This window comes from Phacochoerus africanus, chromosome 9 (genome assembly GCF_016906955.1).
Source record: "Phacochoerus africanus isolate WHEZ1 chromosome 9, ROS_Pafr_v1, whole genome shotgun sequence".
NCBI classification, from domain to species: Eukaryota; Metazoa; Chordata; class Mammalia; order Artiodactyla; family Suidae; genus Phacochoerus; species Phacochoerus africanus.
This window is the reverse complement of record NC_062552.1, coordinates 4,613,407-4,637,104: the sequence shown is the minus strand read 5'-3', so window position 1 is coordinate 4,637,104 and position 23,698 is coordinate 4,613,407. Positions and strand designations below refer to the sequence as shown.

General features: G+C 54.0%; 1 protein-coding gene across 3 annotated transcripts in view; it reads right to left on the bottom strand.

Annotated features, from left to right (window-relative positions):
* The window catches only part of RREB1 (ras responsive element binding protein 1), a 128,135-nt gene that overhangs the window by 63,891 nt on the left and 40,546 nt on the right, over positions 1–23,698 (bottom strand). For all 3 annotated transcript variants that reach the window (XM_047795632.1, XM_047795631.1, XM_047795629.1), the window contains exon 2: positions 1,480–1,597. The gene's annotated coding sequence lies outside the window, so the exon portion shown is untranslated. The remainder of the gene's footprint in view (positions 1–1,479; positions 1,598–23,698) is intronic.

The following is a 23,698-nucleotide window of genomic DNA, read 5'->3' as shown; positions in this document are numbered from 1 at the left end:
TCTAATTCTTTCACTGAGTAGGGAGAGAGAATGGTGAGAAGGGAAGAGAGTCAATATGGACATGAACAAAAATATATTTACCAAAAACAGCCAAAGTGCGGGTAAGAATTTGTCACAATTATTAGAACATCGAAGATATGTTCTTGCAAACTACCTACAGTCCTAAATACAGAACACCTAGCCATAGTCACAGCCACTAACCAACCCAGGGGCTGAATGTTGCAAAGACTTATATCCCAACTGGAAAAGGAGAAAAGTCATGCAGTCTTGCTGTTTCCCATTTTGTCTGGACAGGAAGGCATTTGCTAAATTTATTTCCTCCTTTGGGATAAAGTGTAAAGTGTGACACTAGCCACTGATGACGTCAAGATCACCTACATTTACTTCCTTTTCCTAGTTTAAATGAGTGAACAGTAATTTTTTTTTTTTGAATAGAGACTTCTTGCCTCTAGTTGGAAAGTGCAGTTAACTGAAACTCCCAGTTCCAGTGTTTGAAAAGAAGAACAGTGGCTGGGCTTGTCTCTGGAATGCTGTTTCAGGAGCGACCCAGACAGGACTTCTGGAGACATTCTAAGACGTCCCTCTGGTTTGTACCTGTGTCTTTAATTCTGTCTTATACCTAGGTTCTCCTTCTGGGAGGATGGAGCAGGAAGGGAAGGAGCCTGGTATAAAACAATGTAGCTCATTGTTCCAGGTTAGAAAAAACAAATCCACCTTAGCATTAAGGTGCATTTACGCACTAATTTCACCAGAAGCCAGAGGCCAGCATTAGTCCATTCTACCCACCCCATGCCCAACCCTGGACCAGACGAGAGCAATAACCCAAACCAACCAACCAAAACCTTCTGATTCTTGATCTCAGGGAATGAAACACAGGTTTAACAGCTCAAGGTCCATTTACAAAGCATGTTTTTCTTTATAAATATTTACAGTCCTGATATTTTTGTTTTCTCCTTTGCTCCCTGACCCCATCCTTCACATCAGCCCCATCACTGCAAACAAACAAAACAAACAAAAAAGATAATAAATAATAACCACAAAGAACAAAATAAAAATCACTGGCCCCATTCGGGTATCACGTCCTCCAACAGGGCCCAGAGATGACAGGAAACGCAGACCACGGACGTGAAAGGAAACCGTCACCTCCACTGGCCAAGCAGACTGGCCTGTGCTCCCGTTCCGAACACAGCGGGTGGGAATTTGGGGGTGGGAAGGGAGACGCAGGGCACGGGGCCGCCTGCAGCATTGCCTCCTGTGAGCCAGGCCCTCGGCACCCTTTCCGAGACTTCTCATTGGGCACCCAGGCCGCTGGGTCAGGGAGAGCCAGCAGTTCACAGCGACAGTCTCACCGTGGTTTTGCACCAAAGCCTCGGGAGGACCCCGAGCAGAGGGCAGGCCTCTCGACGGGACGTGGGGAGGGGAGAGAAGACAACATTCAAAGTCACTGTGACTCAAGAAAGTCAATAAAGTTGCACTGACCTGTTTTCTTCGTCTTATCAAGCTGGCTCCTCTTTACTGAGGAGCTGGTGCTGGCTGGGCCCAAGCGTGGACAGGGTCACACCTCAAAGCCACTGCCTCTGGAGCAGATGGGAGCAACCTACAAAGACAAGAAAGGAGGACGCTGGGAGCGGGTCCCGCCCAGAAAGGGTCCCGTCCCTGTATTATTTTCTTCGCTCGCGCCACTGAGAGGAGCAAATGAAGGACAAGAGAGCCCACACTTGCAAGCAAGCTTCCAGCTCCTGGGTCAACTCCCGCCGAGCAAGAGCAACTAGAACCAAGTGTGATTCGGACGGAACCAAAGCCCAGAGCGGGCCCCCGGCATTGAGGGCGACAACCCGTGGGCGCGGCGCGACGCCGGCTCCGCGTGGCGATTTCAGCATCTCCGCGGCAGGCGGACAGCAGATGCCGACGGGGCGCCCGTGTAGAGGGAGAGAGGACCAGAAGGCACTGAAGCCGGCAGACCCGGAGGGAAGAGAGGAGACGACGGGGACCCGGCCGCCCTCACGTAAAGCGTGACGAGGACACTGTGTCCACATCACCTCAATCACGACCAAAAGGCGGATGGTGCCCTCCTGGGGGGGAAGGCACCGGGAACTCCTCAGGTTAGAGGCGCCCCTGGGGGGCTTGGGGAGGGGTGCTCTGGGGTGCCGGGCTGGGAGGACCTGGGCCCGGCCCTCTGCACGACCAGCGAAAACGGCAACGTGGCTTTGCCCTGAGCGACGCGTCCGGCATGTGCGGCCTCGGAAACCGCCCCCACGAGAGCGCCAACCTGGACAAAATCTGCTGAAAAGCGGATCCATTTCCTCACGCCTATCAGACCCTTTCGGAGCGTCTGCGGAAAAGCCTGCCCAATACGTCGCATGCCCCGTTATCACCCTGAGTCCTGGGCACTTTGTCCACACAGTTCCTGGGCACTGAAAGAAGGCACCCCCTGCAGGCCGGTCTGCAGCGGGTGAGGAGCCCCCGCCAGCCCTTCTGGCGGCAGCTGCTCTTCAACCTCTGACGCCACAATAAACTCTCTTTACACCTCACTGCTCCAGGCCTCCATCCTTGTGCTCCCTGTCCTTCTCTTTTGAAAAATTCTTTGAATTTTGTACAAAGCATCAAGAAACAAGGAAAAATGCACAGGGATAGATAGCCCCTGAACGGCCAGAGACCCCACCCCTTAAACTTGGAGGAATCCTTATCACTAGTCCAGTAATTCTAGATGTTTCTTTTTTTTGTTTTTTGTTTTTTTTTGTCATTTTGCCATTTCTCAGGCCGCAGCATAGGGAGGTTCCCAGGCTAGGGGTCGAATTGGAGCTGTAGCCGCCAGCCAACGCCAGAGCAAGGCGGGATCGGAGCCGCGTCTGTGACTTACACCACAGCTCATGGCAACGCTGGATCCTTAACCCACTGAGCAAGCCCAGGGATCGAACCCGAAACCTCATGGTTCCTAGTTGGATTCATTCACCACTGAGCCATGACAGGAACTCCGAATTCTAGATGTTTCTTATAGCCAAGACCCTCCTTGAGGATGGGATGAGAATTATGGACCCTCCCACAGATAAAAGGACATGCTCTTACACACAGCATTGCCCTTCAGCATCCAGAGATCAGCGACCCCAGAAACTCACCCAGGATGAGGGTAAGAATCTGGGTTTTACCTGACCTGCAACCCACCTCCTTTAAACTCTGGAATCAAGTCAATTATCTGTTTGTTTGCTTACTTGCTTTTTAAGGCCACACCCAAGGCATATGGAAGTTCCCAGGCTAGAAGTCAAATCGGAGCTACAGCTGCCGGCCTACACCACAGCTCATGGCAACACCCGATCCTTACCCCACTGAGCGAGGCCAGGGATTGAACCCACATGCTCGGGGACACTAGTCGGGTTCGTTACTGCTGAGCCACAGTAGGAGCTCCCTCCAGTCAATTTTATTATAATTCCCATCAGGTTTCAGAAATGCACAAATAAAACATCCTTTCAGATCATCCCCGACCATCCAAGTTTAAAGACGCCTAAGGCGAAATCACACGGTAAAAAAAAAAAAAAAAAAAAATGGGGGAAAAGGGAGTTCCCGTCGTGGCGCAGTGGTTAACGAATCCGACTAGGAACCATGAGGTTGCGGGTTCGGTCCCTGCCCTTGCTCAGTGGGTTAAGGATCCGGCGTTGCTGTGAGCTGTGGTGTAGCTTGCAGACGCGGCTCGGATCCCACGTTGCTGTGGCTCTGGCGTAGGCCGGTGGCTACAGCTCTGACTCAACCCCTAGCCTGGGAACCTCCACATGCCGCGGGAGCGGCCCAAGAAATAGCAACAACAACAACAACAACAACAACAACAACAAAAAGGCAAAAAAAAATGGGGGAAAAAGCAGGGAATATTTCCCTGTTGTCATTCATTTTAATATTAATGGAAATATTATTAGGAAGAAAATCAGAAAAAGGATTAGCTCCATGGTTTTTTCCCTAGAAATTGCCAATAACTTGAAATAAGCAAAGCCAACCATAGTTCTTTTTTTTTCTTTTGGTTTTTTTTTTTTTGGCTTTTTGCCTTTTCTAGGGCCACACCCACGGCATATGGAGGTTCCCAGGCTAGGGGCCAAATTGGAGCTGTAGCCACTGGCCTGTGCCACAACCACAGCAACAAGGGATCCGAGCCGCATCTGCGACCTACACCACAGCTCAGGGCAATGCCGGATCCTTAACCCCCTGAGCAAGGCCAGGGATCAAACCCAAAACCTCATGGTTCCTACTCGGATTCGTTAACCACTGCACGCCACGACGGGAACTCCCAACTATAGTTCTATATATAATGAATAAAAAAACGAGACAGAGAGACAGATCTCTGGAATTAAAAATTTCCAGAATATCCTGGGAACTATATATCTAGTCACTTATGATGGAGCATGATCATGTGAGAAAAAGAATGTATACATGTATGTGTGAGTGCGTCACCTTGCTGTACAGCAGAAAATTGACAGAACACTGTAAACCAGCTATAAAGGAAAAAAATAAAAATCATTAAATAAAAAAATAAAAACTAAAAAATAAATAAAAATTCCCGGAATATAACCAAGACTCCCATTAAAACTTGGATCCACTCCTTCCTCTCATTTTTTTTTGTCTTTTTGCCTTTTCTGGGGCCGCTCCCGCAGCATATGGAGGATCCAGGCTAGGGGTCTAATCGGAGCTCCAGCTGCCGGCCTGCACCACAGCCACAGCAACACGGGATCCTTGACCTACTGAGTGAGGCCAGGGATCAAACCCTCACCCTCACGGTTCCTAGTCGGATTCGTTAACCACTGAGCCACGAAAGGAACTCCATACTGCTTCCTCTCATTTAAAAAGTCCACAGTAGTCCCGTCGTGGTGCAGCGGAAACAAATCCAACTAGGAACCATGAGGTTGCGGGTTCAATTCCTGGCCTCGCTCAGTGGGTTAAGGATCCAGTGTTGCTGTGGCTCCTGCGCAGGCCAGCAGCTATAGCTGCAGTTAGACCTCCCTAGCCTGGGAACCTCCATATGCCGTGGGTGCGGCCCTAAAAAGACAAAAGACAAAAAAGTAAAAATAAAAATAAAATAAAAGAACAATAAAAAGTCCATCAAGGAAGTTCCTGTCATGGTTCAGTGGTTCAGCGGGTTACGAACCTGCCTAGTATCCTTGAGGATGAGGGTTTGATCCCGGCTTTGCTCAGTGGGTCAGGGATCTGGCGTTGCTGTGAGCTGAGGTGTAGGTGGCAGACACAGCTCAGATCCCGGCTGCCGCTGTGGTGCAGGCCGGCAGCTACGGTTTAGGTTTGACCCCTAGCCCGGGGAATTCCATGTGCCTCAGGTGCGGCCCTAAAGAGCAAACAAAACAAAACAAAACAAAAAACCAGTCTTCCAAGTAACCATCTCAATCCACATGGGGAACCACAGGGAGGAGAGAGCCAACCTGACAGGCTGACCCCGCAACGTCCACCTTCTGACCACGGATGGAGATGAGCTCAACGTCAAGGACGTCTTTCGACTGAGCTGAGGAACAAGAGCCACCACTCTGTCGTCTGGGGTTCTCCCAGGCCTGAGGGATTCACGGAACTCAGAGTGGAAAAGCATAAGAGGGTTCTGAGAAGAAAATTCAAGATGCTCCTTACCTCCACCCCCACTGCCTGGGAAAAGAAAAAAAAGGGAAGGGGACGGGGAAGACCGGTGAGGAGAGGCTGTGCCCTATGGATGCAGCAGAAGCCCCAGGAGCTGGAAGGGTTCTGGGTTTGCCTCCCCACACAGGCTGGGTGCAGATCCCCTGGAGAGGGCAGAGGTCCCCCCTGAGCGGCGGTGGCGGGGGCAGCTCCAGCCCCGGAGAAGATAAGGGACAATGCTATGTGAAGCCAGAAAGAGGAGATTAAGGATTCTGTCTCCAGGACCAATGAGATAGCGAAGAGGAGATGAGAGATAAAAGGAACCAAGGTCTAGAGAGAAAGCCTCCCAGCTTGTGTGGACCTGGAGGGCCCTGCAGTGGAATCTAACATCTGCCTGCCGCCGCCGGGAGATGGGCTCAGCTAGATGCCGCGGGTGTCAGCAGAAGCCCACCAACACCAACTGCAGTGCGGACAACAGCACCGGGCCAGCCTAGCGGGGTGCTGGGCCTGAGGGATGTCCACAAACACTCGGTCGGGGTGCTTGATGCCTGGAACAGCCCAGGAAGAGCCAGGGGGCCGGTGTGGGGCCAACCCGGGAAGGGCTGACAGCACTCCAACCCCAAAACGCTCTGGGTTCCCAGGGGACTTAACCAGCAGCAAGCACATCTCTCTGAGGCAGGAAGTCCCGGCTGGGCCGGGGAGGAGACCCAACCAGACTGGCTGTGGCACCATAGCCATGCCTATAAAGCTCGGGGCAAAACTGTCTCCTCTAAACCAGGACGGCCTCGCGTGTGCTCTGAAGGCCGACAGCTGTGATGACGGCTCTGAGTTCCAGGAAGTTGATGTGTTTCTTGGCTGAGGGTTCAGTCTATGCCTTGGGTCGGGCAGCAACTCATGCGGCCCCCTCCTGCTCGCTGGCACGGGCTTTGGTCAGAGGGAGCCTTGGAGTGTCACGTAGAGCATTCGAGCAGGCCCAGCGGAGCAGGCCCAGCGTGGTCGGCCGGCCCGTGAGCTGCTCCAGCCAGTTCCGGATGCTCCCCCTTGGGTGAGGAGGGGCTACCAAGGGGTGGAGGGGGAGATGCACCCCTGGTACAGTGCCCAGGTTCAAGACAGCAAAGCGGGGAGGGCGGCAGCCACCCTGGGTCCCAAGGCCGTGTATGCGCTCACGCCTTCGGTTGTCTGCTGACCTCTGTCCCCGCGACATGCCCCCCACCTTTTTCTTTGGAGGGCTGCACCTGCAGCCTATGAAGTTTCCAGGCTGGGATCAAATCAGAGCGCAGCCATAGACCTACACCACAGCTCACGGCAACGCCAGATCCTTAACCCATTGAGCAAGGCCAGGAATCGAACCTGCATCCTCAAGGGTAATAGTCGTGTTCGTAACCTAGTGAGCCATAACGGAACTCCCAAAACACCCCCTTTCAATGGTGATCTTTACCTGCTGTTCAAAGCTCTTCCCTGCTCTGGCCTCAGTTTACTTCCTGACTCTCAGGACGACAAGTCCCCACTCTCCACTGAGTTTCTTCCCCCAGAACACACACCTGCACTGGTCCCTGAACCCCAACTCTCATGGGCCACTTTTCCCAGGATGCCCCGACCGGCTGGAGGCTCCCTGTTCCAAACCCTGACTCGGAGACACTAGGACACTAAAACTAACACTAAGACTGAAAGACTAGGGCCCAGACTACTGGTGACAGTGGCCAAGGCTTTCTAAATAACGCTCAGCACGCGCTCAGCTCAGCACCTCGTTCAGTCCTCGTAACCACAGCCCTGGGAGGGCCAGTCCCCTTGTGTAGGCCTCAAGGTCACGGTGGCAGAGCAAAGTGGATCCGATCTAAACGCTGTTTCTTTTGGACAAAATTCCCGCCTCCTGGCACAGGGCTGGAGAAGGCAGATGCTCTCCATCAGTCACGTTCTCTGACTGCTCACCATCTTCTGAGTCATCTCGGCCCCTCCAGACTGCTCAGCGCCTGGCCTCCCGTTTCCGCCTGTTTCTAGGCAGGAAAAAGGACTCTCTGCTCCCACCTTCTCCTCTGCCTTCCTCTCGGGCAGGAGCAGGGCTGAGTCCACTGCCAACTAACAAGTTCGCTGCCCGGAGCCGGCAGCCACGCCCAGCCCCGCTGCGCAAAGGGACAGGATCGCCACTGCACACCCTGCTCTTCGCTCAGCAGTGACGGGAAGAAGGCACCAGGCGGTTGAAACCCCGAATCCTGAAACCCAGCCCAGTCCTGTCCAAGGGGCCAGGTCCAAGTGACCCACCAGCGCGACCTCCAGCTCAGAAGCGACCCGAGTGCACCAGGCTGTCCACCAAATACAGCCCTGGAGCCCACACGCCTGGGCCCTGGAATTCCAAAGGGACGGGCGTGTGTAAGTGCTGGGGCAGGAGGGGGGGCACGGCCGGTGGGGAGTGCGCGGAAGAACCACGCAGGTCACCTCCCCAAGGAGATCCGACAGTCCCGTCTGGTCACTGAGATGCTAGCTACTGCTGACCCTCCCTCCAACACAGCCACCCAGAGTCCCCACCCAGCAGCATCTTGGAGCCTGGTTAGAAATGCAGACTCCCAATAAGCCAGTCATTCAACCAACACCTTAAACTGACACAGGCCAATTACATCTGCAGGAAGAAACGAAGGTTTCCAGGCGCCGCCCAGAACTAACGCGAAAGAAACCCCTCTGGGTCGAGCCCTGCAGTCTGTGCGTTGGCTCTCACCGAAGGGAACTGGAAGAAGGGTGACGCCAAAGCAAGGGCAGCCCTGAGAAATCTCCCTGCTATGAGGATCTCAATGAAATCACTCATCACCACCCCCGCCCCCGGAGCAAAAGTCAGTCTCTGGAGCAGAGCCTCAGATCCCAGGTCTAACTTTAGCTTTACCTACTGCAAAGAAATAATGAAAGAGTCAAGTAAGTGAGGGCGGGGGTGGCGGGAGAGGGCGCCATCCACACGGGGCCTAGTCTAGCTCCCCCAGGAACCAGGACGCGTGGGACGTGGGACATGAGGACGGGGCCGGGGCCACAGTGCACAGGCAGAGCCCCTCAGCCTGGGCCCCCCCGCAGCTCTGGACCCTCAAAGACACCCCCCTCCCAGGAGCCACGCCGTTCACCAAGCTTGTCCGCTCCAGGGTGCTATGGGATGGTCCCCAAAGGTGAGCCCCTTGGCCAGGATTCCCGGCGGCCCTGGACACCCTCTGGGTCTCCCTCCTGGCAGTAACTGTCTATTGTGCCAGAAGGCAACCCCAGGGCATCCCAAGGCCTCACCGGTTCCTGCGTTTCTCTCTTAATGAGACCCATGGCGGAGGAAGGAAAACGGACTGGCCTTGAGCGGCTGCCCCTTCCTGCCCAGGTTTCAGGGCCCCAGGCCCCCCCCCCCCCCAACCGCCCGCCCCTGGGGGACACCAGGAGTAACACAGGCCACCGATGCCACCCTTCAGAAAGAGCGTGCATGGCCTTCAGGTGAAGGCACACATCCTCACGGAGTAAAGTGTGGCGGGAAGGGCGGCTCTGGGCCAAAGGGCCGTCTCTCCTCTCCAAATAAAGACCGGGCGGGGGGGGGGGGGTTTGCACTGCTCCATTACACACAACTTCTGCGGGAGGCAGGGGTCCTTGTCCACCAAACCTGCTCTTTCAAAGAGGAAGTGCTGGAGAGGTGGGGCTGTTGTCTGGCACAGGCTGGATGAAGCCACCCTGGGGTACCATTCCTGCATCCCTCTGCGGGGCTCCCGGCTTTTCTGGAGGGAGGAAATGGGACCAAGTCCCAGGTACACACTTTGCAGTGACGAGCGGCCTCCACGCCGGCAAGCTCCCCCCCCCCCCGCCCCCCCCAGCACTGAAGGAATCTCATCTCACTGCTGCCAGACTTGGAGCCACTTGGCAGCTGCCACATGGCAGCCATTTGTTCCCTGGCAGCCCTCGAGCGCGGCCCTGTCCCTCTCCCCAGGTGAGCCAGTCTTTTTTCCTGGCCACCAGGACCTGGTATTTCATCACCTTCTTGCCCAACTTGGCAGAAACCAGTATGGTTCTCTCCCCTGCAAGGAAGCTGGTGAGAAAGGGAGTGGACCGGCAGGGGGTGGCCCCGGGGCTGTGCACAGACCCAGGGCACCCTCACCTACCCCCAGGGTAGGGCAGGGTCTTCCCTGCAGGGGATAAGGTGTGGAAGCCCCCACCCCACCCCACCCCACCCTCAGATCTGCTCTGGGGCTTATCAGGAAGGGTGGGAGCGGCCCCCACACCATACCTTGGCTGAGGAATTTAGAACCAGCAAAGGAGGCTACCGCTACCAGAAAGCAGGATTTCAGTCCAAGTGTCAGACGTCTAGGGTTTATCTAACGCAGGTCTTTCGGAGTGTCCTTTCTCTCATAACTGGGCAGGGGGTCAGCTATCTGGGGCATAAACTCTGGACCAGGAGAGGCGTTAGGCACTTGACTTGTACGTAAGCCCTCCTCGCATCAGAGAGGGCAATGACTGGGGATCTGCTGGCTGGGACTCGGCTCCTCAGGCGCTCAGCCGGGACTCTAGCCCAGGTTGTCTGAGGCGTGTACGCCCCGTGCCACAAGGAGCACCCCGGAAGAGTTATTCCGAAAAGGGCAATGAGCAATGAGAGGATTAGGAAACCCAGTGGGGGAGACAAGAAACGGTTGAAGGCCGGGCGTGTGGACAAGGAGAGAGGTTTGGGGGGGAGCAGAAGGAAGCGGGTCTGGAGCCCCAAGATTCCATATCCCAGAGCTCTGAGCAACTAGAGCTGCCCTCTGACGGAATGAAGCCTTGTGGGTGATGACCTTGCTGCCTCTGGAAACAGTCAAGAGGCTGGATTACACCACACAGCCCTGCAGTGGGTGAGACCACAGGACAAGGTCCTTCTGACGTCCAGGTTAGAAGTACCTGAAAGGACCGTCCCTTTGTCATCCTACTGGGCGACTCTGAGGGATGCGCTGGGAGGAGGAACCTACAGCAGAGCTTCAAGAGCATGGGGCGAGGCGTCTTCCACCTTGGCCTGGAAACCCAGCTCGCCCCCAGCTTTAGGTCTACGAGCCTCGGTTCTCTCATCTGGAAAATGAAGGGGGCTTTCTGCTTTACAGCAATCAGTCGAGGGGGGACGCGTGAAAACCCTTTACAAACAGCACGGCACCCACAGTGTATGAGCTACGGATGTGACACCGCTCACCCCCAGCATTCCAGCTCAGCAGGCCCCTGGGCTGGCTCCCCCACAGCTCCGTCTGCCCACAGCCTCCCCTGCAGGATCGCCAATGCCTGGAGGGCAGGGCCCTGTTTGCAGATCTCAAAAAAAATTTTTGCTCCAGCCCCTAAGTGTAACAATGAAATATAAATATAATTTAGCTTATCACAAATGCAATCCCATCGACAATCAGGAGTGAAACAGCTGCTGCCAGCTCGCAGGGCTGTAAGGCCGGCAGGAAATAAAACGCCTCCGGCTTCAGAACGTCGCTGAAACAAATCCTGGTGAGCTTCCCCTGTGCTTCATCAAGGAAGTCTGCGCTGCTGGCCCCCCACGGATGCTCGGCCCGCCCCACCTGCGCCGGCACCTCGTCCCCCAGGCCTAGAAGCTGGCCCCCAGCCCCCGGCCGCTCAGGCCAACCGGACAGCAGCCACTGGGCTGCTCTGCACACTCTGCTGACGGGGCCTCGAGGCCTGCGGTCACATTCGCAGCTCAGGGGAGGAAGCTGGGGGAAAGTTCAGGAGCAGTTTGCAGGGAGTTTGAGGCAATATCCTGCTCCTCTTTCACAGGCCCTGAGGCCCCGGGGCCGGGCCTCGCAGACCGGCTCAGGCTCAGGCTCAGGAAAGGGTCACGCAGAAGAAACAGGCTTCTCTACTTTTGCCCTGAGGAGGAGCTGGATGCAGGCGACGCCCCCCCACCTCCCACCCCGGGGGGGGGGGGGCAGGTGCCTCACCTAAGATCTGGGCTGCACATTCTAAGAATTCAGGGTGGGTTCAGCACAACACTCCTTATAAAACCAAAATTACGCTGTGGAGGCTAAGAGGGCTGTTGGCGAAGCTTCTCCCTGTGCGCGGGGTGAGGAGACGGGCCGGCCGGGCACAGGCAGTCGTCAGTCGGCTGGGCCGGGGCGCTCGGCGGCCACCACTGCCGGTCAGCTGAGCATGACTCGGCGGCAGCGGCGGCTGCGCCCCGCGATCAGGAGCTCCAAGCCCTGCCCCGGAGCCTCGAAACGGGCCACCATGTCTCTCCCTTGCGCTTCTAAGAAAATTACTCACCCCGCTAAGAAAAACAAAGACCCTGAGACAGAAGCGGCTGATACGTGTTTATCCCAAGCCAATCAACCAAAAACACCAGCAAGCTAATGGCTTCTCTTCAAGGAAACTGAGCAACACCTCAAAGCCGCTGCGGGGCAGGAGGGGGCCTGGGCGGCCGACCCCTCCCAGCCTCAGGAGCTGACCGGCAGAGGCCCCGGCCAGGAAAGCGGCGGATGGGCGGGCGGGGGGATGTCTGCGGCGCCCGGACCCTGGCTCAGGACAACTGCGCTCTCGGGCTGTCTAAGTGAAGGGACCCCAAGGGCCGAGCCCCCAGCCCAGCAGGTCTGAAACACACACCGTCTGTCCTCCCAGGCTCTTCCCCATGATTCTCGGCCTGCGAGCCCCACCATGAGAGACAGGCACAGGAAGGCCAGGAGGAGACCAACCCCTAGGCGGGCGGGTCCCCCCCCCCCCACCGGGTGCGAACTCAGACCCCCCGCCGCCTCCAGAAGGGGACCCGAGAGAGGACACGCCAGGGTGAAATCAGGGCGGGGACCTGGGAGCACAGAGATTTGGAAAGGCTGCTCAGGTGGCGTCCTCTCCAAGCTCAGGGCCAAGCTGAGGGTCTCTCCAGCACCCCTTCCCTCGCCTTGGCCGCCTGTGATAAAGGCCCCTCGTGCTGTTCAGACAGAACATCCCTGCTCCCCCTTTATCTTCCCTTAACAGTTTGCCATCCAGTGACAGGAGGGGCCTCGCCTCCAACAGTCCGGCCTTTTATCTCCCGCTGCCCTGACCGCGCCACAAGGCGCAGCCAGGGGCTGGATTTCCTGCAGCTCGCCTAGAGGGGCTGTTTGACTTCTTTAAAATACGACAGGCCTCTGAAACCTTGGAACTGTGCCGAGCAACACCCAGCCAGCATCCATTTCGGCTCCAGCTTTCAAAGCCTCCGAGGGCAGTGTCCCAGCCCTCCCGGTGCTCCGCGTGGGGGAGGCTGGCCGCTTCCAAGGAGGACTCGCTTTCCCGGCTCACGGATGTATTTGCTTTCTGTCTGTGGCAAACCTAAGAGTTCTCGTCATCAAAGTCCAGAAACCCCAGAAGTGAGTTACAGTAGCTCAATTAAATTCTGAGTTCACACTGCTATTATGAAAATAATTCAGTAGCATTTAATCACATCCCTTAACCACTGGAGCGCAGGCAGCACACCGCGTGCTTCCTCGCCTGATAAACAACTGGCCCAGGACACACAGGACCCTGGGTGTGCTCAGTGAGGACAGGCCATGGTCTCTGCCGTCCTTCCCAGGCCTAAGTCAGCCCCACTGCGATGCCTGGGTGTCCTCCACCTGCCTCACCCACAAGCCTTCCTGTGAACATCCTCGACCAGGAAAAGCCGGGGGGGGGGGGCGGGGTGCTGGGTGCGGCTGATGGGACAGGATGCCCAGAGGACCCTGACGCTCTGCATTCAAGGCCGGGACTTCTATTTTCCTGGCATCACAGCAGCAGATGCAAAGTTAATAGGTTCTGAGGATGGTAAGCTCAGATGTTTCAAACGGTCCCCCAGCATTCCTTTCTGGGGTGTGAGGAACCCTCTTTTCCAAAGGCAATTAAAGAACAGAAAAGCTTCCTGGACTAAGCAGACACCCTACAGCCCCTCACAATCCCAGGGGGCCGAGGGCCAGGTGGGAGCAAGGCGACGGTGTGAGGAAATGAGCAAGGCCGAGGAGCAAACGGTGGCAAGTGCAGGGCAGAAGCCAGGTTATGCGTGAAACCCACACGCCCACCCTGTGCCAGCACTTCAACGCGGAGCTGGTACTTTCGGAATCTTCGGGAACCCTGCCCTCTGTGCGGGCCCCTCTCCCGTGGCCACAGGACTGGGCCGTGCCACTGGCCCGTCTGAGGACAGGAGCCAGAGAACCGGTTCAGCCCCACCGGCCAAACAGCAAGTGCTCGGCATCCTCAATTTCCTCCCAGCCACGAAGTCAGGAACAACCTGTACAGACAAGGAAAACAGAAAACTTACGAAACAACGGCATCTGCCGAGCTCCCTGAAGGCGCCCCAGGAAACTTTTTCAAAGCCCTGTAAGACGCTTCATTACAATTCTGGAAAGAAAGTGCAGGCCACTGCACCCAGGCACACACATGTTCACACAAACCCAATTTCATGCTCTGCCAGCCCCACAACGAAAAACTCAGAAGGCAAAATATAACCCAAGAGAGGGGTCCTGGCTACTCAACAGGTCTGAACGGCAACTGACGCTTTTCCAACACCGTATCAGAGGCCAGGGACAGCCTGGCAGGTTTCCAATCTGGAAACAGAATTTTCCTGGTAGGGGGCTGGTTTCACAGATTATACAATTTGCTACCTGGCTATGGTGAAAATGCTGTTTACAGGGAAAACGGGAATGTGAGGAGGAGAAAAGAAAAAAAAAACCTCACTGTCTCTCTATTCTCTGTTGTTAACCCCTAACGCTGTACCCTAGGCCAAGCAAGGGTAAGCCTTTCAAGGCTTCGCCCGCGAGAAACTTACCAATTGTAGCAATGACTCTTCTCACCCTAGCAGCCAAGATCTGTGTAATGGGACCAGAGTTTGGAAGGTGGATATGCAAAGTAATTCTAGTTTCGGAGGCCTTACAAGGAGGTTCTGACAGGACCATGCCATCGCTGCCAGGCATATACTCTGTAAGACCCAAATTTACAGTCAAATGTAATTATTTGCAGTCACAACATTAGGCAAATGCTTTTTTTTTTTTTTTTTTAAACTTGGAGAAAGGGAAAACAAAGGGACACATTAAATCAATCAAAATGCTGCCTTAAAACTTTCACAGCTTCCTTGCACTTAGCAATTCTGGGGCTTCAGCCGCCGAACAGGTTTTATTTAAAAAACGAGTGTCCTCAATTTCCTGCAGTTTGCGTTCCAGGCCCATCCTCGCTGCCTGCCTTCCCTGCACACAAGCCGAAGCCCAGGCGAGGGAGCAGCAAATGCGCATATTCTCTCAGTCCTTCTCTACCCCTTCTGTACCCAAGACATAGGGCGAAATTTGGTGTCCAGGTCAACCCCTGAAACGGCAAGACGATCATTCTCAGACTAAGCTTCCGGATGCTAGGACCACCAAGAATCCCGAGGCAGAGCCCCCTGCCTCCAAGGCTGACACTCGGGCTGCAGAGACAGAGGGATACATTCCAAAGGAAGAGAAAATGGACTAGGCCCCAAAAGCTTGCAGGGCTGCAGGGCTCCCCAGAGGTGCAAGTCGTCAAGAGTGAGGGCAAAGCAAACCTGAGCTCGAGAAGAGGCAGCTTCCAGAAGACGGGACGTCAAGCCCCAAGGAAACGCACAGGGGAGAAGCTCTGAGACTCAAGAAGGACCCCGGACGGTGCACGAGGGGTGCGAGCACTGGCTCTTAAATGCCCCCCCCCTTTTCCAAAGAAATGAGGACAATCAGACAACGTGCTGAGATTCTCACGGTGCTCAACACATCCTTTTTTTAGGTTAAAACGTCCTCCTTTTAGATGAAATGATCAAGACAGGAGATGGCTGGGACTGGTTTTTAATGCCCTTAGTTGGCAAATGGAAAAGTCGGCGATTCCATGTGTCACTGCCCAAGACTGGCCTTAGGTCTTGGCCATGCAAGCTGAGTCCTTGGGAGCCATCAGACGACACCAGGCGCTGGGCAAAGGGGCCGGAGTGGAGTGGCGGGACTGGCAGAGATGGGCCGGCGAAACGATGCCGGGGTCAAGGCTCCATCTCAGAGGGATGAACTTTACCCTATGGCTGTGGGAACCCACAGCCCCCCTTTGAAAAAAACTCTGCGATGAAATAATCTTAACCATATTTTTTAAAACTCTTGGCAGCAGTTTTAAAAAATCGATGATTAGAGGCATATAACCCACGCAGGAGGCTACTGCAGCGCAGTCTCAGGGTCCGAGATGAGCCGCGTGGAGGTCAGGAAGACACCTCCCAGGGCCCAAGCTGGCTGTGAGCAGCGAGGGCGAAGGTCAGGGAGGTGCTGGGCTTCCCGCTCGGGCAAGAGAGCGGGCGGGGAGGCGGGTAACTGCGATGCCGGAAAAACTCCCAGTACAGGAGAGAACAAAGAGAATCCAGCAGGAAGGGACTGGTTACTGAGTAGCAGGATTAAGCAAGGAGTTCTGTTTAAAAAAAACAAAGATTGTCCCTGGCCAGAAAGGAGCAGATGGGAAAAAGGAGAAGGTTCTGGAGGAGTGGGAAAGGCAGACCGGGCGCCCGCCAGGCACAGGAAGATGAAACACTTGTGGTTGAACGGAATACATAACATATGTAGCCATATAAATGTACGTATTCATTGTCAAATTGGCCACTGATGCGGGGGAAAGAGCTTGAAAAGCCTTAACGTAGAGGTTACAAGTCTACACAAAACTTCACCAAATACAAAACAAGAGAAAAACAAAACCCATCTTTCTCTTTCAAAGAGCCTCCCTATAAAACAAACACGTCAGATGCTGGGTAAAACATTTTACTGAATCAACGTGGTTTAGAGCAGCACCGTCCAGTTCAAAGCTGGCCATGCCCAAGGCATGCAGAAAGTTCCCAGGCCGGAGATCAAACCCTCACCACAGCAGTGACCCAAGCCGCTGCAGTGACCATGCCAGATCCTTAACCTGCTGCACAACCAGGGAACTCCAGTAGAAAGTTCTGCAATGATGAAAGCAATCTCTGCACTGGCCAGTCTGGTAGCTTCAAGCCACCCCTGGAAGCTGAGCACTTGACAGGAGGCTAACGTAACTAGGGAACTAAATTTTAAAAGGTTACTTAAGTGGGAGTTCCTGTCGTGGCGCAGTGGTTAACGAATCCAACTAGGAACCATGAGGTTGTGGGTTCGATCCCTGGCCTTGCTCCGTGGGTTAAGGATCCGGCGTTGCTGTGGTGTAGGTTGCAGACGCAGCTCGAATTCTGCGTTGCTGTGGCTCTGGCGTAGGTCAGCAGCTACAGCTCCGATTTGACCCCTAGCTTGGGAACCTCCACATGCCACAAGAGCGGCCCAAGAAATGGCAAAAAGACCAAAATAAATAAATAAGTAAATAAATAAATGGTTATTTAAGTTAAATTTAAGCAGCCCCACGTGGCTAGCAGGCTGCTGTACTGGACAGCGTAGGTCTATGGTATTTTTTTCTCTAGTAATCTTGAGTTACCAGGTTGTAGTCCTTAGCTTATTTGGGGGATGGGGGGGAGAGTGCATAAATTTTTTTAGGGCTGCACCCGAGGCATATGGAGGTTTCCAGGCTAGGGGTCCAATCGGAGCTACAGCTGCCGGCCTGCACCACAGCCACAGCAACGCCAGATCCAAGCCGTGTCTGTGACCTACACAGCAGCTCATGGCAACAGCTCATGGCTGGCTCATGGCCGGATCCCTAACCCACTGAGCGAGGCCAGGGATCAAACCCGCAACCTCATGGTTCCTGGTCGGATGGTTTCCGCTGCGCCACGACAGGAACTCGGAGAATCCACAAATTTGATCAGATTTTCAAGCCTTCCCTTTTCTTGTGAGGATAAGCTGAACCACATAATTCACGTCGGACACATGGCCATCATTCAGTAAATGTTAGAGAAGTCAACTCCCCTGCCCCCGCCCCCCGCCGCGCCCAGTGCCTGCTGTGAACAGTTATAATTTGAGGACAGAACTCCTCCTACAGAAAGGAGGGTCAGGAGAGCCATCACTCTAAGCGTCTGTCTGTGTCACGGTGTTTACGTGGTTTTACTCCAGAAATAACTCAGGGATCCAAGGAGCTTCCTGATGCCGTTAGGCTGAAACCGGGTACATTAGGTCACCATCTCGAGGCCGCCAAAGGCACTGAGGGGGTTTTCTGTAAGATCCGTGTACAGGTGCGAATGCGGCCCGAGCACTCCCATTCCTGGGACTCTGAAAGGGGTCCCAGAATAGGGGGTGGCCTCTCGTGGAGGGTATTTGTTTTGCAAGTAACCAAAGGGAATGGGGGCGTCAGTGAGCTTTTTAAATAGAAACCAAGAATTAAAACTGAGTCCCTCTGTGCACCAAAATGTCCTTGCTTAAATTGCAAGGCATAAGTAAGGCATAAATTGGCTATAAACGGGAGGATTATATCAACTGTAAAATTCGACCCGGGGACTAGGAAAAGTGACTGTGATTAAAAGGTGTGTGTGGTGGGGGTGGCTTGATCCTTGTTTTCTCATGTGTCCTTTGAAGGTGAAAACGAACCAATTTTCTCTGGCCTTCAAGCTGTCAAAGAGGTTGAAAAAAAAAACAAAACCTGTCTGAAAAATAAACAAATGGGACCTGCAATCTCCCTTCAGGAGATGGGGAGAAAATACTCCATCTAAAGCCCTTAAGTACTTCCTGGTGACTGTTACCTCAATTAGTAACTATCCACTCGCTACAAGACTGGGGGTAGGGGTGACAGGTGGGTGCCAGAGGTGTTCCCGATCACCAGCTAGGTGAGAAGAAAGAAGAAAACGTGAGACGCTAAGAGAATTCAGTGTTGACTGTGCAAGACAATTTTACGGCCAGAAAACCCACTAGCATGTGCTAAGTGGAGGGGCCTCCAAGGTGGAAGAGGCTGGTGGGGCTGAGGCCAGAAAGGACCGCGAGGAGCCCGGAGCCCCGGAGCCCGTCCTGCTTTGTGGGAGCCAGGAGCGGGCGGGGGGGGAGGGGAGTGGGGTGGGCAGGAGGGGGTGTGGGCTCGGGGCGGGCGTGAGGATGACGTCAGCTTTGAGGAAACCTGTTTGAACATGGTATGGGGCGGCAGGGGAGGGAGACCAGGCTCGAAATGGGAACAAAGGGAACAGAGGGAAAGATAAACCTGAAAGCCTCTCAAAGAACTGCAGAGACCTGGGGGTGGCGGGTAACACTGCAGAGCAGAGAGCTGAGCAGGAAGTCACTCTGGCCACAAGCTCCACTGCCCGGGGCACCAGCGAGGGGATGGGAAGAGGTTTTCGACTGTTAAGGTGGTACACTCGACAAGTGCAGAGATGGAGTGGGGTGAGAAGGGAAGGTCTCGGGACGAGGGGACCGGGGTACGGGGAGCAATCAGGCTCATGAGTGCAGGTGGGCTTGAACCCGCCCTGGGGCGGGGGGTGGGGGCCGAGATTCAGAGACAAGAGGTCCAGAAGAGTGCCCATTCTGAGCCGCAGACACAGGAACAAAGGCTGGCGGGCACGAGGTCCCCAGGAAGGGGGAGGACGTGGTATCCTAATAGATGGGAAAACATGAGCAACAAGGGGGCATAAAGCGCTTCTGAGTCCGAAAGATGCAAGAATCAGGAAAACACCTGGGGGAGCTGAAGGCAGCTCACAGTGGAATGGTCTTCACCTTGAGCACACAGTAGGCACTTAACTATTCTACCGATTAGCAATCTCAAAACAGGCAAAAGGTCATATGCTGTGCGTAGGAGGAGGAGAAAGGGGAACTGATGCCTTCAGGAGCAAAGGAGCCCAGGGAGCCTGGGAAGAGACTGCGGGAGGGGTGGTAAATCATGAGCCATTTACCACCTCATGCTCTCGAGGGGCTGGGGTCAACATGGCTCGGGGGTCGGGTGGCCCTCTGGAGCCCTCTCCTCCTACTCAGGCTGAGTCTGGCATCCTCCTTCCTACTCTGGATGGGTGGCTGAGGAGAAGGGAGGGAAACCGTGTTATTTCAAATGGCTGCATCTTTTATTCCTGCTATTTGAGACAAGCCTGGTGTGTTTCCTCCAAGAGATGCCCGATCCATTCCATCTACTCACAGCAAGGGCACCAGGTCTCCCAGAGGAGGGAAAACCTTGGCTTTCATAGGTTCCCCCCACCTCCACCCCCAAGGCTCAACTTTGCAACTCCAACCCAGAATCACCCCGGTGCAGGACACAGCCAGGAAGCCTGCACAGGACCAGGCGCACGGCCCAGCCTGAGCATGCGTCCTCCAAGGTCAGCTGGTCCCAGCAAATCTGCACGCAGGGCTCGCCGATTCAATTACTGTGAATTCAGTTGCTCTTTTTTAGGTCAGTTCTTTCTTCTTTTGTTTAGATCTGACTCAAGATTTACTACAATTATCCGCACCTCTGTGAGAGGACCTAAACAAATTAAACTGTTCAAAGTGATGAAGGCAACGGAAAACAAGAACCTGGATCTTTAAAAAAATACACAAATGGTCTCCTCCCTCCCCCTTCACTATCTTCCTTCTCTTCAATTACTCAAGTAGACTAGCAACTGTTTCTCTCAGGAAAACTCTTGACTCTAAGTCTGAATGTGAAAACCTTGTGGTTAAGCCCTGGCTTGCAGCAGACTAAAAATTTCAGCAATTCTGGAATGAAATGTTATGTTCAGAGCGACACGAAGCACCGCAGCTGTTCCAGCCAACACGAAAACCGAAAGGGGTGATGCTATCTTTATCCTCTACCTACAGACAGGGCTGCCCGGGGACCAGCTCAGTCCTAGGCTGCTAAAGCACAGGGACAGGAGCAGCAAAGGAGCACAGGGGCCAGCTGAGCCACCTAAGCGGCCACACACAACAGACCCACCTGGAAGAGAGAAAATGCAGTTCATCACCACAAACTTGAAAACGATGCAAGGAAACAGAGCTGCTTGAAAAGCCGTTCTCAATGCTGTTTGGAAAATCCTTTTCAATCAGCTCGAAACGCAAAAAGATCAGATTGCATCTAACTCGACCTGAATTGCCCAAGTGGAAGGAGACCCCTTTTATCCATTTTCTTGGGAAAAAAGACACAGTTGTCTATCCACACTCAGAAAGCTCGTCTTGAGACCACCTCGTGGAAGCAGCCCCAGAGGAGCGTCTTAGCAGACAGATGATGATGGAAACTGGAAGAAGACTCAGAAGGGACGGGGCTGAGAACAGGGCACTCTCACGGCCAAAGCTCGCCCACCGGTTAACGGAGGAAAGTGCTCCTGGGGTGACGGACCCAGGGCCCGCTGAGCAAACACCTCCCACCAGCAACCTCGTTCGGCCTCTGCCAGGCCCTGCTCGGGTCTAAGCGCCTGGGCCACGCGGCTGCCTGGCGCACACCCCCAGGACCGGCCACGGCCGTCGCAGCCCACAACACACGCAAACCACCAACGAATGAAGCCGTGGTGAGGGGGCGCAGCTCGCCAGGGCACTGCCACCAACACCCCACGCTTCCTGCTCATTCGGGCAGACTGTCTCCATTCCGGAGAAAGTGGAAAAACTTCCACAGGGTTGCCACCCTGCGATGGGCAGGCAGCATCGCACCGCAGGGAAGGAGTGGACGCCAGGGGCTGCACTGCTCGGGTTCGAATCCTGCCTCTTCCCCTCCTCTGCCGCGGTGGCACCGCTCCTGGTTACAGAGCCTCTCTGCCTCAGGTCCCCCGCCTAGAGAGGCGGGGTGCGGGCCGCTGCGAAGCGGGTACACACAGTCTGGGACCTCGCGCAAACGCCCCACGTGCCTGCTGTTCCCAGCACGGCTCCCACTGAGCATCCCGTGCTGTGCAGGCCCAGCAACAAGCGCACAGCAGCACTTTAGGGCTGATTCACCACCAGTTCAACAGGTGCTGAAGACATTCGGTTCCCCCAAGACGGTGGTTCTCAAACTTTAGCAGCAAGCATCCAGAGTGACAACCGCAACAGATTTCTGGGCCCCGCCTCCAGTTTCTGACTCAGAAGGTCGGGGGTGGGGCCTAAGAATTTGTGTTTCTAACAAGATCCCAGGTGATGGTGCTGCTGCCCATGCTGGTCTGAGGCTGCAGACCTCAGAGAAGCACTGCTCTGAGGACCAGTTACTCCTGGTATTCTGTGCTGCAGGCCTAAGCCTTACCTAGCTTATTTATCTGCACAGTGAGCCAGGAGGAGATAAAATAAGGTGAATGGCGCAGCAGTTTATATGGCTCAGAGAATACCCACGTGTTCTTTCACGCCAGCTAGCACCCCTGCACCTCTGCATGTGGCAGATCATGTGACATGTTCTGACCAATGGGCTGTGAGCCAGTTGCGGCCTGCTGGCTCTCTGCTGGCAGCGAGAACCTGGAGGGATGTGTGTGTGACTGGACTCTGGGTCAGTGCCTGAACTCTGGGTCAGTGCCTGGAAGGGAGCTATTCTAGAGAGCTGCTGGGCCTTCCCAGGAAAGGCAGTGACATTCTGTGGATTGAGCCGCTGAAGTTTTAAAGTTTGTTTGATAATTCAGCACAGCTTAGATTAACCCCATTAAAACAATTCCTATCATCGTTATAAAATGCACCTTCCCATCGGTCTTCAGTCCAACCTATCAAACCCAGGTGTTGATTTTAACAAAATCAGTTAGCTAGGATTTCTACCGTCCTCTCATTCGCTTGGATTCAAAAAAAAGATGAGTTTTTTCTTTAATCCTCCCATATTGGGTCCATTTTTCACCAGATATAAAAATTCTTCTCTGCAACATGATGTAACAGTTGCCAGTAATTTGGAAAGTTAAATATGCTAAGAAGTGTTGGAAACTTGAAAAGTAAACAAAGAAGGACTCAGACCAAAAGCCCCATGAAACAAAGCAGGTATGCGCGCGCGCACGCACACACAAGACATCAGAATCCCTTGACTCTAAAAGGCAGGCCAGAAGGAAAAGGTTTCAAATGTATTAAATCATAGGCAAATTAAGATCCTGTTTTGCCCAAAGAGGAGAAGGTGATCTCTTCATGGTAAAAGCATCACCACGTAATCATAAAACCACTTGTTGAAAAAAAATCCTAATTTCTAGTTGACCTAGGAAAATCTGCAACCTAACACACAGGTGATGAACTGCCATCTGCTACCTTCCAGATTATGTGGAATTAAACATCATAAACACACTCCTCTTATAAAAAAAACTGCCACCATCCCCCCCCAACACGCACAGCCGAAACAAAATGTCATCTAGAGCAATTCAACAACTTAAACTAGAAAATTTCTGAATTACACAAAAAGAATTGGGAAGAGGAAATTTTAAAATATGTAGTAAGAGTCACACAGGTCCTTCTGGGTCCCAGGAGCCAAAAGCACTTCTCTGGAGAACCCTCTCCACGGGGACTTCAGCGGAGCAGGCTTCGGGACACACCGAAAAGCCGGGGGGATTTCTTGCTAGAATTCGCCCCTCCCTTCTACAGAGGACAGGAACACACCCACGCACACACTCGAAACCTCATCTCCCAAGGAGCTCGGCGGCTCTCTGCTCCCCCGCCAGCGCCGGCAGAGCTCCACCGAGACGGAGGACCCCACGGCCCTGGCCTCTCAAGTCCCAAGGCCCCGGAGCGCCTCATTCTCTGGGTGTGTTACATTCCACCTCCTGGGGTACCTCCACGTGGCAGGAGGAAGAAAAGGTAAACACTCGTGTGGCGCATTTGGTCACATGTTATAACCTGGCTGTAAAATCAGAGTGAAAAACAATAAAAAGGCCCCACGCGAATTTCTCTAATACGTTTTATAGCTGTTCAGCGACTGCTGGATTTAACTGGTGAGTAGATTTTTTTTTCTTTTTTCATTTCCTTTAGGAGATATAAAAGAGTCATTAAAAAAATAAAACCTAACAATTTAAGCATCTCTATTTTTAAAACAATCACACTTTTTCTTTTTTTTTTTTTTTTTTTGATTTTTAAAACAATCACACTGCCTTGAAGACAGTGGGGAGGAAAATGCAGTCTCCACGGAGCCCCCGTGCGGGTCATGTGTGACCTTTCCACTGAGGAGCTAACACCGGGGCCCTTCTCTCAGGACACCAGAGAGAAGAGGAAGGACACGCAGTCGGGTAACAGGGGGTCTGCTATCCTGCTGGCTGCTGGCGCTCTCCCGTAAGGCCCCTGAAAATTCCCGGTCACTCAGCAAAAGGACGGTATAACGCTCGCTCGCTCGCAATTATCTGCACACCAGCCTTGCTGTGTGTACATCTGCAAGAGACAGAATAGGAACATCCACATTTAGAAAATGAAAGCCACAGAAAAGCGAG